General features: G+C 37.1%; 1 protein-coding gene and 1 pseudogene across 1 annotated transcript in view; one reads left to right on the top strand and one right to left on the bottom strand.

Moving 5' to 3' along the window:
• MED27 (mediator complex subunit 27) overlaps positions 1 to 18,686 on the top strand; it is a 243,898-nt gene that overhangs the window by 183,530 nt on the left and 41,682 nt on the right. The window lies entirely within an intron of this gene.
• LOC140529680 (N-acetyllactosaminide beta-1,6-N-acetylglucosaminyl-transferase-like) lies at positions 8,951 to 9,967 on the bottom strand (annotated as a pseudogene).

Genomic DNA, 18,686 nt, shown 5'->3' with positions numbered 1-18,686 from the left:
TAAATATAATGTAGTATTGCTGTGCTATAAGAAATGATGGATGTAAATAATATAGAGAAACATGGAAAGATGCGTGTAAACTGATGCAGAGTGAAGTAAACAGAGCCAAGAAAACAATATACACGACAGAACAGTACAGTTTCGAAACAGAAACAGTACAGTTGGGAGGGAATGGAATAATGTATTCTGAATGAATTAAATTATCCAATTAATATTTTAAAATGGACAGATTGGATGAAAAAACAAAATCCCACAATTTGTTGCTTACAATAAATACATTTTAAAAACAAAGACATGTGCAGAATAAAAGTGAGAGGCTGGAAAAAAATTCACTATGCATTAAGTGAGTCAAAAAACCAATTTATACAATAATAACAGCATATTTTAAAGACAAACAATGTTGAAAGACTTAAGAACTCTGATCAGCACAATGACCAACCATAATTCCATAGGACCAATAATGAAGCCTACCACCAGCATACCTTAGTTGTTGTTTTTTTTATCCTCTTTATTTATGAATTTGTATAGCATTTGGTTTGCAGAAGAGTAAAGTGCTTTACCAAATTTAAAATTACCCACATTTAAGCTAGCTTAAAATCTCTCATTTCCAACTGACCTATAAAAACTGAATGCCATGCTTTTGTGTAATGTGTTCTCCTTTGTAAAATCATGTTGATGTGCGTTATCTCATTTTAACCTTCCCAAACTTTGCAAGGTGGATAGAGCCATTAAATTGCTTATGTTTCTGTATGTTATTTTATCTATCTGCAAACATTTCTTTGGGGTTTAGGATAAAGACTGACATCAGAGTTATACCTCTGATTTCAGCAAGTAGTAAAGTAGTGGGACAAAGCTAATCATCGAGTTTTCTATGTACTAGACTCCTTGCAAAAAACAGGTGATTCTGCTAGGACTTGTAGTTGTAGGAGTTGTAGACTTTGGCTTTGGCTCTCATCACCTTTGCCAGTTATAGCACATTGTTCTCTGAAAGAGCTTCCTACCGTTGTTCTATGCCCTTTGTGTAACTTGTCTATGTCTTAGGGTTTGGAAACTATTCAGAACCATTGGTTTTCTGCTGATCTTTGTGTTATGTTAATGACATGTATTTGAGATTTATTCTTGTATCTCTTCTGGCACCTAGCAATAAAATGTTTGTTGAATGAGTAAGTTTGTGCTCTACTTCTAAAAAGACTTAAGACAGACTTACAGATAAACACAGTGTGAGATAAGACATTGAAAAATAGAGGCCATCTAAAGAAAACACGAGGGTAACAGTTTCTGAGAGCCTCTCTCAAACACATTCTAGCACATGACCAGTAAAGCTACCTCTTGTTTTCTGGCAGGTGAGGTAGAAAGAGGCTGCATTGGGTTACATTGTTTTTGTTTTCTGACAACAAAATATTTGCAAATTCATCTGCAGAGATCATTTTTTCCCCTCTAGAATTGGACTCATGCAGGAATTTAGTGTGCGGTTCCTTACATAAATATTTATTGTCTTTGGTTACCATAAAGATGATAAATATGTTCTTGGGACCTAATGGCAATTGATATAGCCTTCTTTAGTTTGTCTTTACATTGGTAATTAGCCCAATTACATTACCACACAATTTGCCTAATATTTTTTGTATGTTTTCTTAAAATAATGACCCAGATAATTTAAGACATTTAGATGTATTTTGATAACCATAGGATCGTAACTCTAGAGCTGAAAAGGACCTCAGAAGGCCTCTCATTTACAAACAAGGAAATTAAAGCCCAGGACATTAAGGGACTTAGACATATGTAGTAATTATCATTCATAGTCACTTAAGTCTTCTTCTGGTTCTTGATGGGTTCTGCTCAAATTTAGAGATTCTTCAGTCTCAAATGACAAACATGTTGAAGAATTTTATCCGCTATTATGAGCTTTAGAGTTCTTATGCCACAGACCTTCACAGCTGGACCTGATAGAAATCAGAGTCTAAGGGTAGACTTGTCACTGTTTTTGTTGTTTAGGTCAGTTGGCCCCATGGCCCAAAGCACTCCAGTGCTGTTCATGGGTCTTCCATTTTCTTCTCCAGAGTAGGCTACCAATGGACTATCAGACGCTAACGTGTCTGAACGTAGGACAGTGTTTGGATCCGTGAATGATGTTTTTGCCATTTTAACTTTGTCAGATTCTCTCTTCCACAGCCTTTTCCCCTCCTCCCTTCCAATTTTAGTAGAAGTTGCCAACATGGCTCACTCAAGCAGACTTGGCTTCATTGGAACTGTTGCTCACTTCAATCAGCGGGTCAAAGAAAGGCATTTCTGAAGGATTCTTCTAAATTACTCATGGATATTTTTTCCAGTGACTTTTGGATTTAAGTCCCAGATCACTTAAGGAGTATCAGTTCAGTTGCTTTTCACTCTGGGAAATGGGAAAGTGTAGTTATTTTTAGGGAGTGGACCCATATGTTGTGAAATAAAGAGGGAAATGCTAAAGGCACAGTCTTCCTAAAGGAAAGTCCTTTAACTTTTTAGCCTTAACTTGTAAACTTTTTTTTTTTCCACAGGTATGATAGAAACAACCTACAAGTGACTATTTATAGCACATTGAGTTTTCTTCTACTAGCCATAGACTCATAACCAGAAGATTGACCATCAGCTGTTGAATTTTATTTTGGCCACAGCAGTTCATGAGGACAGCATTACTGAGGCAAAAGGAGTTATAATTTGTGTTAGTGGAGGAAATTAACCATATTGATAAAATGATAGCTCTTTCACAGGGTTGAAAGTTTTTCATAGAATCTGAAATATACCTTGCATTTTCACAGTTTTACAGTTTATAAAGCACCTTTGTATGCATCATTTCATTTGGTCCTCTATTGCTGCTCAAACAACCTATTAAAGTGACAAAACAGCTAGTAGTATCCCCATTTTACATATGAAGAAACTTTGGCTTAGAGAAGGAAACGGTCCTGTCCTGGGGTGGGGAAGCTTCAGCCTCAAAGCCATATGTAGCCTTCTATGTTTTTGGGTGTGACTGTTTGAGTTCAAGTTTTACAGAACAAATCCTTTTATTAGGAAGGTTTGTTCAATGAAATCTGGATTCAGTCAGAGGACCTCACTTGAGGACCTACAGAGCCACATGTGGTATGAAGACTGCAGGTTCCCCACCCTTGGTCTTGTCTAAAGTTCTGTGGTTGGTGAATCATGGAGCTATGAGGAGGTTTCTCCTGATACCAAGTTCAGGGTTCTTTTAATTTGCTTAACCACCCCACCTCCAAAGAAGAAGAATATAATTATCCTAAAATTTAGTAACTGTTTTTGAAATGCCACTTACATATTGATAGCCTAAATTATATGCCAGAGAAACATTTAAAAATGCATAAGACTACGTGGAGGACTTTGATTTCATTGGTCATATCAGTGTGCCTCCAAAAGCATAAAGCACTACACTAGAAACTGTGGAATTTCACAAAGGCAGTGTCTCAGGAGCTTTATGATTTCCTTAGAAAGAAGATACTACCATAAATTCTTGTTATTAGCAGGACAATAGTCTCTTGATTCCTCACAGCATTATCTCAGGGTTTATATTTGACCAGATGGAAGCATGCTTCTCAATATCTATATGAACCAAATGAACCAAAATGAAGATATGGTTCCTGAATCATCATCTACGTTTTGTAGAGTTATTAGTGCACGACCCTCAGGTATTTTCTCTAGACAAGCAAGTCGCTTTGTGTTTCAGATTTATACCCAACAATTGTATCTCATCAGCCTGAATTTACACCACGTAGACCAAGCATGTAAATAATTGAAACCTTCCAGAGCTGTGTTAAATCCTCAGTTGATTTTAAAAGGCATTTATCTTGGTATTTCATTCTGTTCCTTAATCCTAATCTACACAATTGATTTTTTTTTCAGCTAATCTTTTAATCGCTTCTATGAATTAAAAGAAAACAGTTGTTCAGTTTTAATACAAAGTATCACACAATTCATTTCTGTTGGCAGAGAAGTGAAAGAAGAGCAGATTATTTTTTTTAAGTTACTGAAATTTAGAAAGTTTGCTGAAACTTCAGCTTTCTTGTTAGTATATGTGAATGTAACAGAGAGTGAGCAAGATGGGCCCAACCTCCATAAAAGGTGGACCAAGTAACATATTTTGTGATCATTTTTTCAGATTGATTTCTAGAGATGTGTCATGGTTTTGATCACCATTTCATCTTGCATTATTAGTGAACTGAGCCATTAAAATGAATTTGTTTAGTATCATGTAGGAAAAATAGAAGAATGATTGGGCAAAAATTATCTCATCTATGTACTTGTCTTAAGAACTAGAGTATGAATCAATTGACCATGTTAACTTTTGTGATCATCAGGACTTTTTATGCCAACTTTTCAAGCCCAGAGGGAATAGAGTAGCTCAGTGAACACGTGAAACACATTTACTATATTTTAAATTTTTTTCTCTCAAAGTCAGAAGTTTTATATTCTGACTATTTTATAAGTAAACACAGTTTATGGGGGTTTTTTTTAAGCAGAGAACCAAAAATGCTTTATTGTGTCTCCCTTTCTAGAAACTGATTAGCTATTTGTAATGTTTGCTTAATTACAAACCCAAAATTTCTGAAATGTGAGGGGGGGTTTGTGGACTTTTTAATAACCCAAAAGTGGAAAGATTTTTTGGAAATTCACAAATACTTTAGAGTTTTGTTGTATTTAGAGCTGTTAGCATATAGATTTTTTTTCTTAATTACCATCAGCTATTTTATTGAGTACCTACTGTGGGCAAGATGTAGTAGACAATAGGAATCCAGACACACATAAGAAACAGCCATTGTGCATGACAGAATTATTCATCAGTAGGAAAGTAGGACAGAGACATGGAAAAGAGAACAAGCAATATGAGGCAATGTGTGCAAAATGAATAGTATGCACTATAGAAATTACGGGAGTTTAGAGGAAAGAGCAATGTGATAGACTTCCAAGAGGAAGTGGGATGTGAGACATATGGGGAAGGCAGGACTTCAACTAGCATCGGAAGACAAGAGGGCTTTTCATGTAAGGGGAAGCAAAGCTGGAAAGAGGTCAGTCACATGGCCTCTTTCTGTTCCCACACTGTCACTTCTGTACTTTAGTGGGTCTGTGATCTGATTGGTTTAGATAACGATAATGATAAAAACATTACAGCTGCTACTTTATCCGGGACTTTACAACTTATAAAGTACTTTACATACATTATTTGATCCCTAATGACAGCCCTGAGGAGGAAATGCTAAAAGTAATAGTATCTCTCTTAATTTTATTGAAGTTCAGTAAGATTAATTGATTTGTCTATAGTAGCCATTGGAGGTAGAATTCAAACCTAGGTCTCTCCTGACTCGGAATCCAGCACTTTTCCTGATGTACTATAGCGTTCTGTGCTTTTTCATCGTATTTTAATCTTCATACATTTTCTGTAGTGGATCTACCTCACACGCTGGATGCCTTCCTTGTAGCTCATAGGATCTAGAGCTGGAAGGGATTTTAAAGTTACCTAGTCCCAACCACTCCATTTTACAGGTAAGGAAGCTGAGACCCATAGACAGTAAGTGACCTGCCAGAAGTCACAAGTAGGACAAAGCAGAGCTGGAATTGAACTGAGGTCCTCTAACTCCAGATCCAGTTCTCTTGCCACCATACCAAAGGTCTTTTTTTTTTTTGTTTGTGAATGTGGATATTTTGCAAAACCAGGCTACTCCCTCTGAGCACACTTGTCCTTGATGGTATCTTTTAAATTACTTCTTACACACAAATCGTTGTTGGTAATATACCTATTTAAACCACTCTGCCTCTCTCCATTGTCTTGGATTGCCTATGATTTTGATTCATTCATATCCCGTGATTTAGAGCAGTATTACATTGGTAGGAGGCTTTTGTGTTAGGGGAGCAGCTTCAGATCAGATAGTTTCCCAAAGTAATACAATCCATTCTTTTCCTCCTATTCAACTCTGGCCCAGCTCACGGTCTATCCGAATACCTACCTATTCAATATTCATTTACAAATGGAGTAAGTTAATGGGCCACCTGTCCAACTTCATACTATAATCTGAGATATGCTCATGGTTTCTTCATTTTGTTTTTCTTATTTGGATTGCTTGATTGATTTCTTTTCATTACTTTTAAGTCTTACAAGTGTAATGTTTTGTGTCATGATTCAGTAAGCAAAATATCATCTGTCAGTAGGAACATCTGAGGAACCTCATGGTCTATATGGGATTCCTCTTCCATTTGCACTCTGTATAGTGGTGAACACCATGGGTGAGCATGTTTCCTGGTTTTGTACTTTGATTGCCATTTATATCCAAAGAATCATTTAACAAGTTTACATTTATGATTACATCTATCAAAAAATCCTGTATGATCTTAACAAGTGCAAGGATTTTCTTGGACTGGGCTTCACTCTTTCAAATTGAGTACTTTTTGGTAGTGAACAAAAAGCAATATCTTGTGTTCTGTGTAGTTTGTAGTCATTTATGAGACTATTAAGATTTGATCTGCTGTGGAAAATCATTCACAAAAAACTCAAAACACCTCCACATTTTCTTGGTTTAGTTTCCCAAAGATTTTATAGAGATGAGAAAATAAGCATTTGGGTTGATAGTGGCTAATGTCTTGTTTGTCTTTACTGGATAACGATAGCCTCTGTATCTATGAACTTTTCCAATTGTTTGGTTATCCTTACTATAAGATATTTTGAAAATAAATCCCTAAAAACCTTTTTAATTGTTGTCTCTAGCTCAGATTTCTTCATTTTTGTATTTGATCAGGTCTAGCCACTTTTCCTGAGTTAATTTTCTTTTGTGCCATTTCCAGATCCTTACAGGGCATTGAAATGTTGGAGCTTAAATAGGATGGTTTCACTGACCACAGATTTCTCCCATGCCACAATTTCATTACTCTCCTTTCACCCACACTATTATTATTTTATATGTATATGTGTAAATAATATATCTGAAATATAGTATATTTGCTAATGGGGAAATAAGCATAGAATTTCAGAATTCGAAAGGGAACTTTAGAATATAAATATACAGTGTTAGAACGTATAATGTTAGAGTTAGAAAAAACTACGGAGAACATCTGTCCCAACTATCTCATTTTATTGGGTTTAGGAGATTGAGATCTACAAACACTATGTCACCTCTGTTCCGGAAAAGTTACTTGTACAGATAGAAATGAGTGAAAGTCATACCATGTGTAGGTGGCTGGAGGAAAAAGAAGAAAGACTTTCCTGCTAAAAGGGTAATAATATAATAACAGAAATCTTATTTTGGCAGGAAATGTTTTCAGAAGATAAATCCAATTTTTCCAGTTCTATTTTATTCTTTCATACAGTCTTTATCAAATGACGATTTTGTTGATAAATTTAGTGTGCTGGTGGGACTTTTGTGTGGATTGAGCCTACCCTCAAAAGGAAAAAAGATTTTACAGTTTCCATTCATTCACATTAAAAACAGAACACTGGCATCTTAACTTTTACATCTTGTTCCAAGAATTTTAAGTAGTCGAATTGTATGGAAGTGGGTCTTATTAATTGCAAATGGGTTAGACATCTGTTCACTAACATGGAATTTTTTTTTAGCTCTGTTGTGTTTTTATATATGATATAGCAACCGTGCTTAAGTTGAGGTTGTCAGTGTTGTTGTTGTGAAATCAGATTTTTCAGTAGCTTATAATGAAACCATAAAAATGAGTTTCAGACTGAGTCTTAGGCTACAGGGCTTTGATCTGAGAGTACTTAAGTGGTTTAGGTTGATAGATTTTATTTTGTCTATCAAGCAGACACTGCTTGCCCTAGGTGACTCTTTAGGTACATGTTCTCCTGGTCTGGTGCCAGTTTTGTGTCTAGGGCCCAAGTGAATAGAGGTGATTGTTCTGGACCAATGCCTTGAGGATGACCCCTAACTGTTGCCTGATACAAACTGCTGGTAAGTGGCTTAAGGAGGCAGCCACTGGGAAAGTTGGGAATGTCTCAACTGGTGCTTAAAAAAAAACACTGCAGCTCATATACATTTAGTCATAACATGTCGCTGAGGCAAATCAAGTTGGTCTGCCTCTCCTTCCTTATACACAGCTCTCCATCTGCCAGTAGTGTTTATTTTAGTCCTTTTGTGACATTGCCCTTTCTTTTCAGGGTTGCAACTGATATTTGTCATAATGTAATTTCACCAGTATAAAAATATTAGGGCATGAGGCATGGTAGAGTAGCAAAGCGTGCTTTGTCTCACCTTCTGTGTAATCCTAATGGTTGGTCCTTTTAAGACTTATAATTAGATTCTCATCAAAACAAGATTACACTTTTTCTTCTATTGCTGGTTTCTATTTCCTGATGATGGATGAAGTGTATTTGCCTCAAGAGTAGGCCATCCCTGAGAAGTCTGGTGAAAAAAACCCACTAGACTGGGAGTCAGCATGGTTGGAGATTGCCAAGACTCATTGCTCCTTTTGCTGTGTTATCTTGAACAGTTTACAAGACCTGTTGCCTCTATTTTTCCACATTAGAAATAAAAATATCATCATGGAATCACAGAGCTAATGACCAGCATAGATGACAGATAATCCAATTTAAAGTGACTAAAATGTTCATATACTTTAACCCAGAAATTGTACTGCTAGATATATCCTAGGGAGATAAAAAATAAAAGAGTTGTGTAACTTGGGACTCTGAATGAGATGATTGCAGGTGCCCAGCTAGTCTGTACTCATTACTTGAGAACCAGTATCTGCTTTGGCCAGTGTTTCATGTTGCATGACCAAAATGTTCGGTGCTATCTCATAATCAGTCCTTGAAAACTGCCAAGGCCAAGTCTTTAAGGAACAAAGAACTTCCTTTCCAAACTTAAAGTCATTAAGCTTTTCTTCCTCTCTTGACTCCCTTGAATCCAAAAGATCAAAGATACCAGCTCACTTTTACCAACAATTCACTTTGATTTGAGCTCTTTCTCTAAAAATTCCAAAGTAAATGAGTATTGTATGTTTTAAGCTTAGACTTGTTAGCCGACATGTTTGGGGAGCCCTGAAGCCTTTTTAAGTCACCATTGCCAAAGATACAGGTTTCACATATGAAGTGACCATGACAACCATATATGTACTTTGCATGTCATGCTGCTTTATAACTCTGAGGTTTTCTTCCCAAGATGCATTTGGCATGAATCCAGGGACACCAGAGTATCACTTAGAAATGTTCATTAGGACCATAGGTCTCCTTAGACCACTAAAAGAAATCAGAGGCCTATTGATCTTGGATATAAGCAGACTATAGTTGATAGAGAGGTAAAGATTTTAAAATATTAAATTTTTTGCAAAAATGAGACTTCTTGGCTCATATATTCTCTAAAGACATATTTAGTCTTTTCAATAGCATGTGCAGGATGCAACACCCCTGTGGTGATATTTTTCTCCTTCAGTCTTTTCCAAAAATGCTAAATTATTTCCTTATTGGTTTTCAGAGGGAAATCTTGCCCACAAGTGTTAATAATGTACTTCTGCTGAATCTCAGAGGCTACAACATCTTTCATGTAGTTTAGATCAGCCTTGATCCTGGATATCCAATTCTAGACAGCTAGCTCCATCTTAAAGGCAAAGAAAGCATCTTTAAACTTGGCAGTTACCTTCTTATCCACGCAAACATAGTAAACATTTTGGGGCATCTAAATTAACCTAAAGAATCTCTCAAAGACGTTAGTGTCTTAGTGTATGACCACTGTTTAGGACAAAGGAAACTGGGCTTTCTTCTTTTGACAGAGGAGTTAGTATGTAGTGACTTTGGAGAAAGTATTCCTTGCAAGAGAATCTTCCAAATGATGACATTAATACCTTCTTTCACATAAATATTGGCCTCCTTTCTATGACATTCAACTATTGCTAACTTTGGCTGATATCGTTGATGATTGATCAACAGGACAAAGAGGACTACATTCTCCACAGAAATGACAAAAATATAATGCCTGCCAAAGTTCATTATTTTGATTCTTCAAGGAGAAGAAAATCCCTCTTCAGGGACTGAGAAGTGATCAGTTCCTGAAACTGTTAAGTCACCTGACCTCTCACTTCCTTTTCTGGAATATCTTGCATTGAGACAGCTTCTCAGTTTTGTTCACTTGTTCAGCCTCCAAAGAGGACATGTTTTAATTAATAGTTACTACTTAAATCAGTTTCCAGTTCATCCCCTGACTTCAGCATTTGATAACAGTGCTTTTGTCTCTTTATGTGTGTGTGTGCATTCTCTGCATGACACTCTCTTAATATCTAGCTTGGGAATCTGGGGGTGGGGAGGGAAGGGGAAGAGTGCACTTCCTTCCATTCCACAGGAATGGTGACAGTAAAGGCTCTCATCTGGTACAAAACAGCAGAAGCTATTAGGGAAGACAGGTTTCTATCAGCTATGCAGATAATGTCAGGGTAGGCTGTCCTTCAAGACTGTGGATCCGATTCTAAGACTGACAGCTTCCCTAGCATTTTTTTCATATCTGATTGTTTAGAAGTGAAACTGCTGCCACTTGTACAATTATTGTTGCCCTTATAGTAGCTCCCTTAGATAAGGAAAGCACTCGGAAAAGTTGGAACCTTCTGGTGTGCTTGTGCCTGTGTCACTAGTGAACAGGAAGGTAATGGGGAGGAGATAAATGAAAACTGGAAAAATGGAAAATAGTAATTATGCTTTCAGAAAAACATGCCATCTAATACCAAGGGAAACCATTCTAGTTGATGAGGGGAATGCTGTTTTTTTGTTTTTAATTGGGAAATATCTTTAACACTTTGTGGAATCAAAAGACAGAACTTTTCTATCATCAGAAACAAATCAGTCTGTCAGTACACCATGCTTTGTCCTTTTTATAAAAAGATGGATCTGCTGTTTCATCATCATTGGGGCACAAGTTTAACATTATTTCTCTAGAAATGATGAGGATTTTCTACTCATTCATCACTACTCCCTCACTTAGTCCCTCTTGTGACCAGTAACCTGGATTTATAAGGTAGCTGACAAGGGTTAGGGCATTGATTCTGCAAGCATGGAACAGAACAAAAGCTAACTTGACTAAATAGGGAGTGAACCTATGACTGTGGGCTCATTAGCTCCAGACAACAAGCCATAGACATCAAAATGTCATTCCTTCTGCAGTTAGTCTCCATCATGACTGCTTAGTAATATTACGTGCTAGTTGTCCCCTTAGTAACAGAGTATGTCTTGTTACCAAAAGAAAAGATCATCAGTTTACCTTTAATATGGGGAAATAATGCAAAGCACTTAATTTGTGTTGATTTTTTTTATCAGTGCACTATTGCAATTAAGTTAGATTAATGAAAGGTAAATTCCAGTCTATACAGGGGGGAAAAAACTCTTGTAAAGAACCTAATTAGCATGTTTGTTTGTTTTAGCCTCTCATGGCTTAATTGCATCTTATCTTGCTATTTACAAACAGGTATCATTAAAGAGTAATGAGTGTGTGAAGAGAGAGCATTTATATCCACAGCAAATGAGATTGCAGGAAGGGGAGGAAAGAGATTGAAAGTCTGTCGCTTTGTTGATCCTCTTCTATTACAGTAAAGGTGAATACAATATGGTCCACTGAACTGGCCTGCAGATGAACAGGGAGACAGACAGAGATTATGCAAGGCACTGGCTTGTTCTTATTCTACAAGAGTTCCTTTGCTTTTAATTTGTTGCTGCAGCATAGTCTGTAAAGGTAAATAAATATGATTGTCTTGTAACCTTAGTTGGTGATATTTCAGGTAATATTTCCTTTCCTTTCAGCCCTGCATTGCAGGGCATTGCCCTTTAATTCAAGAGGATTCCCTAAGATACTGAGGAATCTAGCTTAAACTTGAAGGGCTTTCCCTGGATAGTCAAATCCTAATGACTTCAGCAACATGGGTGTAAACATTAAAGTTTAACAGAAATAACCTAAAATGTTATTTCAGTGGCATCCCTAATTTTTAAAAAATTTAATTTGTAATAGAATGGTAATATTGCAAAAGAGGTGTATTTTCTTTGCTGGATATTTAATCAGCCAACATTTTCTTTAACATTCATTTTTAAAATTTAGAGTTCCAAATTCTCTCCCTCTTTCCAGCCCCACCCTTTGAGAAGACAAACCATATGATGCCCACTGTACATGTAAAGTCATACAAAACGTATTGCTGTAACCTCAGCCCACATTTTGCAACCCAGTTGTTACCCAGTTTAAACTCAAAAGCCGAAGTTTAATTGAGATCTCAGCAGAAAAGAGAATGGAAAGAAATAGAGTTTCTGTGTCATGGGATTTATAAGTTCCTGCTTCCCTAGAGTTTCTGTGATTTGTAGAATAAAATGGAAATAAAGTTCTCTCTCTGAGAAAGACCAAAATTTAGGAGTAGAAACAAAAAGACCTGGAAAAGAGACACCTTTGAATCATGTTCCTAAGCAATGCTTCCTTCCAAGTATAGAAACCTGGCAAGTCTAAGTACACTCTTTCCCTTGTCATGTGATTACCATTCTTACGGTTTTGTTGTTCAGTTGTTTTTCAGTCTAGTCCTCCTCTTTGCGATCCCATTTGGGATTTTCTTGGCAAAGATACTGGAGTAATTAGTTATTTCCTTCTCTAGCTTATTTTTTACAGATGAGAAACTGAGGCAAACAGGGTTAAGTGACTTAGCCAGGATCACATAGCTAGTGTCTGAGACCAGTTTTGAACTTGGGAAAATGAGTCTTCCTGACTCTAGACCTGGCACCATATCTGCTTTGCCACCTCGTTGCCCCATTCTTGCATTAGTATTATTGAAAATCAGTTAAAGTCTTGTTTTTCTCAAGTCCTGTTTTTCTCAGACATCTACTTGACTGGAAATGCCCTTTTAAAATTTGTTTAAAATAAGGTTACTGGTATTTATGCTTTTCTGGGCATTTTATATTTTTCTTGATACAGAATATGGTTGTGAATTTTTAGCCTTTCCAAACAAGCATTTTGAGTGGAGTTCTGACTGCTTCATCATAGGAGCAGTGTTTTGGGGAAACAGATAGCTACATTGTTACCCAACACAACCTCAACAGGGCAATAAAGCTTTGGGGGTGGAGGAAACTAACTTATAACTCTTCCATTTTCAGCTCACAGAACTATGGGACATATTTTCCCATTCATGTTAAGTGAATCTTAAAGTGACCTTGTACATTTATTGATTTGAATTAAAATTTTCTACATTAAGCTCGAGTTGGCATATTTCCTACAGGCGAAATATTAAAAAGCCAAGTGCTGCCTGTAACAGGGAATTGACAGAAGAAGCTGAAATGTAATGGGGAAAGTTTTCCCTAAAAGGGAGAAAAGATGTCTTTTTACTACAATTGGCAAGCATTAGATCTATGTAATGATGAGCTCTACGTTGACTAGAATCTCTAGCATATTTATTTATGACTGACAACTGGTTCTAGAACTAGAGTCTAGATTCAGACCTCCTATTTCCTGTTTGACTTTGGTAGCACTGAGCCCGAGTCCAAGTTTACTCATCTGTAAAATGAGAAGATTGGATTGCATGGCCTCTAATTAATGTTTCTTACTTATTGATTTTCAGTTGTAAATTTGAATTTACAGCTATAGGATTAATTATTTAGAGTATCAAACTAAATAATAAGGGAGTATAGTAGAAATAGCATGAAACATGAAGTGAAAAGACCTGAGTTTAAATCTTGCTTCTGTTACTTAAACAGCAACTGACTTTAAATGATTTAAAGCTTGTTAAATGCTTTACATCCATTATCTCATTTGAGCCTGACAGCAGTCATGTGCCATGGGCACTAGGGCATCATTTTCCTCATTTTACAAAAAAAGTTTGACTTTGTTCATGTGTGCAGTCAATATGAATTTATTTCTATCAGCCAACCATTCAGGAAGCATTTCTGAAGTGCCTGGAAGGTATCAGATACTATGTGAAGTGCTGAGGATGCAGAGACAACCCAGGACAGTCCCTGCCCCTCAGAGTTTCTGTTCTGTTGAGAGAGTTGGGAGAGGGAATAGCTTGGTGAAACATGTCCCCATATTTCTACCAAGGTAAATGCAGTGTAACTGTGGGGAGTGGGGAAAGAGGGTGCCGACAGCTGTGGAAGGAATCAGAAAATCTAGCATTTGAACTGAGTCTGGAAAAAAGCCAGGACATTGTTGGGGGTTGGGGGGATGGAGGTATGCAAAGACATAGAAATGGGGCACACTGGCTCTCTTTTGATGGCCTCTTGAGCAGGTTTTCCCACTGTCCTCCATGTCTTAGATAAATTTCCTCACCTGTGAAAATGAAGAGTCTGAACTAGGTAATCTTCAAGGTTCCTTCTAGTTTTAAAACTTCTATACTGCAATGAATTTTTCCTTTCATCAAGGATGCTGTACTCAGATTATCCTTTTCTGTTTATTGGCTTCTTATGTTTTTGAAATTGTATTACACTATCTTTGCATTTATATGTCCCCCCCATACCACCTCTACTCCCCCCATGTGTATATGTATACATATGAATGTGTGTCTCTGTTATGTGTAGCATACATGTGTGCTTGCATGTATATTTATTTAAAATACACATGTACAGATCATAATATAGTGGATAGAGAGTAGACTTGGGAATCAGGAAGGCCTGAGTTCAAATCCTGCCTCTGACCTGCTGTCATGGTGACTGTAATCTTTCATTGACCCAGGCAACACTTTCTAGGACCAATGGGGATTTTCCTCGCAGGGAGTTTCCTGTACTGATAAAAGTACTGGGCATTTTGGGTTAGAATCAGAGCGCATTTATGCTCCAATTATATCAGTACAACTTGGCACTGACCAGGACATACTTCCTGCCATCTTATCCTGTGTGCCCATTTCCTCTTCTCTGAACCATGTAAAGGACCTCCCTGGTACCTGCTCTGCCTCTGAGTTGGAGCTTGTCCCTTCATCCTTGGAAACAATCTCTACTTTGTTCTGAGGGATGCTTTATTTGACCTCTGAGTTCCCAGATCACAGAACGCTACTCATGGTCTGCCTCTGATCCAACTGGTAGTTATTGTTGTGCCAATGGCTTTAGCTTTTCATTCTCAACAGATTATTTATCTTCCTTACTCCAACTTTTCCCAAGTTTCTTGGGAGTGCCCCAGGCTGCATCTTTGCCATCCTTTTCTTTGCTCTGTCTTGCTTGAGGCTGCTATTTTCCTAGAAAGAACCAACTCCAATTTCCTCTGCAGATTTTCTATTTAATTTCTCCTTGCTTCTTGCCTTCCTGAAGGCCTACTGTTCAGAAAACAATGCAGCCCAGCAGGATACCTTTCAGAACTGCTCAGACCTGGCAGTTGTGCTGAACATATAAGGCTATTTTTTAAAGTTAAAATTAGACAAAGCAAATACTTTATTAAATGAATGTAGCCCAGGTAGGGAGGAATAGGGGTGGGTAGGCTGGTTGTGAAGAGATTGAACTGTTTAGTAAAAGGCCCAGAGAATACTTCTGGGCAGTTTAGAAGGTTAAATGACCTGAGGTTCTGTGCTAACCATCTCTTTTTTTTTTCTTCACCTAATTTAAAAAACTATACCTGTCATAGCAAATATAACAATAAATTAGTAGTCAGAAGGCCACATATCTAGACTGCCACTTATTACCTAGTGTGACCTTGGGCAAGTCCTTTATCTTGTACAGATAAATGTGTTAGTATATACAGCATACTTTACTTTGAGAGGAAGGCCATTTATAATCAAGGAAAACTGATTGAATTATGGACTGGAGGTTTTTTAATCTTATTTTTATTAATGCTTTTTGTTTTGACATCATATTTATGTCTGTATAAATATATTTCCACATATCCTTCCTCCATATTTTACAGCAAAGATACAGACAGGAAAAAAAAGCAGTTCCACAAAATTAACCATTATCCATCATATCTGGCACCGTATGTGACAGTTCATACCCATAGACTCCCACCTCTTCAACAGAGTTCTCTTCAGGGCCAAACTTGGTGACTGTAATTTTACAGTTTTCGGTTTCATCTTGTTCTTTCTGTTTAAAAATTGCATTATATTATTTTCAAGTAGATATTATAGCTTATAATTGTTGAAATAAATTTTTAAAGACCTGACCGGTGAATATCCTAAAAGGACCTATGTAATAGATAAAATTATGATAGGTAAAATTACATTTTAAAAATAAATATAAATTATTTCTAATCGTTTTATATTTTTGTATATAAATGAGTCCTAAATTTACTAACAATTTGTAGAAAATTTATTCTGAAATATTTTAAATATTCCTCCTATTATCAATCAATACTCAGAAGAAAGGGTTTGCTAAATAAAGGTAAACTTCAGTCAAAAGAATTAAGGTACAGTTCATGCCCTCAAGAACCTAATTGGAAAGAAGACTAATACCTATGAAGTAATTAATAATTAAATGCTAAACTGTAGCACTGATTGTTGGTTTTAAAGCAATTCAGAGGAAGCTTCATGGAGGAACTGAGACTGAAAAGGTAATCTAGCCCCTATCCAAATTACCACAGATTCTGAATTAGTTCAGTTCATTCATTTAGTATTCTGTATTAGAGGGGTTCAGCTGGAGTATTGCTATAGAGACCAGCCACTTTTCTTTAATATGAGTACTTAACATCTTAAGTGTTAAGTGTAGAATGATCAGTAGTCAGTTACTTACCTTCAGGTCCCCAATACGTTCTCTTTTAGGAGGATTTATTAGGATTTGTGTATGTTAGAGTTGGTTGGATAGCCATAACTATTTTTGTGTTATTCCCAATTTAGGTAACTTCACATCCCCCCTTTTCTTTGTAGTTTGTGATTTGTTCTCTTACAACAGTTAGTTGGCAAATTTCCGCAGCAGGAGCCAGCACAGCAGGCTGCCACTCTGTAACTAGCCAGAATGAAAGAATAGACAGAAAGAACCATGAACCTGAGCGACATATACCAAGAGAGTCAATTTTACCTTGGCAAGAATGTGGGTAAAGAGAATATGCCTAAACATCGATCCCTGGATGGGCTGTGAGCCCTATAGCAAGTCTGGCACATGACTTCCCTTTAAATAGGATTGTGTTTGAACCCTCCCAGTGAAGTAGCAAGCCCTTTGGAAATCTGCATGTTCGTATAGAACATGTTACCTTGGCAACAATGAGCTTGCTTCATTACCAGATGGCATTAGCTTGAATTTCTGATGTCCCACAGGAATTGCCAAGAATCAGACCAATAGTACGTGTTATTCAGCATCATGTCGGTGACCACAGTAAATGTTAAGCTACTTCAGAGAAGAGATTCCACAGTCACATAAATCTCTACAGGTCACTATATCCTCCTTTGCCTAGCCAGTATTCTTCCCTATAATCTCACATCCAGGCACATTGAGTTCAAGCGCAGTTCAAATAAATGAAAATCTCAACAATTGTAGACTTTCTACATGTTAGAATTAGAAAAGAATTTAGAAAAACAGTGTTACAGTCCCAACATTTTGCAGGTAAAACTGAGGCCCAAAGAAAGAAAATGACTTTGCCAAGATCATATCACTTGTTAGTGGCAGAGCCAAATCTAGACTTTCAGGTCTTCTGACTTCAGTCTCATTTCCACAGTAACATTGTGTTCCCATTGGTTCGCCATGAACTGTTACTAAGTCATAGCAGCCATATGTATCAGATACCTCAGCACAGCAGAGAGATTACGTGTGGTAAAACAGATTGCCCATAGGAAAATTGCTTTGAGTCACTCAAAGAGCTATCCAAAATTTAGACCATAATGAATTCAGTGGTGAGCACTTTGGCAACTCCAGCCTACAGAACAAAAAAACTCCACTCTTCAGTCCTGTATGTCCTTCCACCCCTTTGCTTCTGTAATGATTGTTGGCTGAGTAGCAAGAAGAGAGAATTACAAGAATCATAGTTTAAAAACAATTTCTAAATGTTCTTTTTCTCTTGGTATCAAAAATGTGAAATCCTTGCCTAGTTATTGGCCAGTAGACATACCACTAGAGGAACTGGATCACATCAATCTCAATATTCTTTCTATAAATGAGAAGGCAAATGAGAGTTGCAAGTAAATGGAAGGCTGGCTCACAGGTTCTCCTTGGCGAAAAATATAAAAGAGTTGGCAGAGTGAGTTTTATCAAAGGCGGCAAGAACTGTTGTTTCATGAGGCATTTGGTTGTGTGGTCCTGAGGTACTTATTTCAAGCATTTGTAAAAAGACAGCCATTACAGTAGATTGATAGAACATCTTTAAAAATGCTTACTGTGAGCCAGGCACTGTGCTAAATGCTAAGAGTACAAAAACAAGAAAGCAGTTTGGCTGCTACACTTGATAAACTTATATTCTAATGTGGGGAGATTCCATGGAAGAGCTCGAAGTAGGGATGAAGGCCAGCCTCACAGGGGCAGTTGTAATGGTAAAGCAGAGTAGAGAGTGAGCTTGAAGTGAAGGCAGCATGGCAGGGACTTCTCATGATATGATGGTTCCATATCCAGGGACTCTGTAATCAGCTCTCTCAGTAATCATTGAATTAGTCTCAGAATGGAGACATCCTTAGCAATGAGAAAGTGAAGAAGGACAGAGAATGAGCCAGAAATGAAGTAATAATTGCAGTTTATGTGTCAACATCTATTGCAGAGGATAAATAAGTAGAAGAATTCTGAAAAAAACCTTCCAAATTAAATTGTCCCATACTACTGGTGACTTCAAGATAGGGATAGGGGAAAAGTGCAAAAAATATGTTGG

Source organism: Notamacropus eugenii, chromosome 1, assembly GCF_028372415.1.
Source record: "Notamacropus eugenii isolate mMacEug1 chromosome 1, mMacEug1.pri_v2, whole genome shotgun sequence".
In the NCBI taxonomy this organism is placed as follows: Eukaryota; Metazoa; Chordata; class Mammalia; order Diprotodontia; family Macropodidae; genus Notamacropus; species Notamacropus eugenii.
This window is presented reverse-complemented; position numbering and strand designations above follow the sequence as displayed.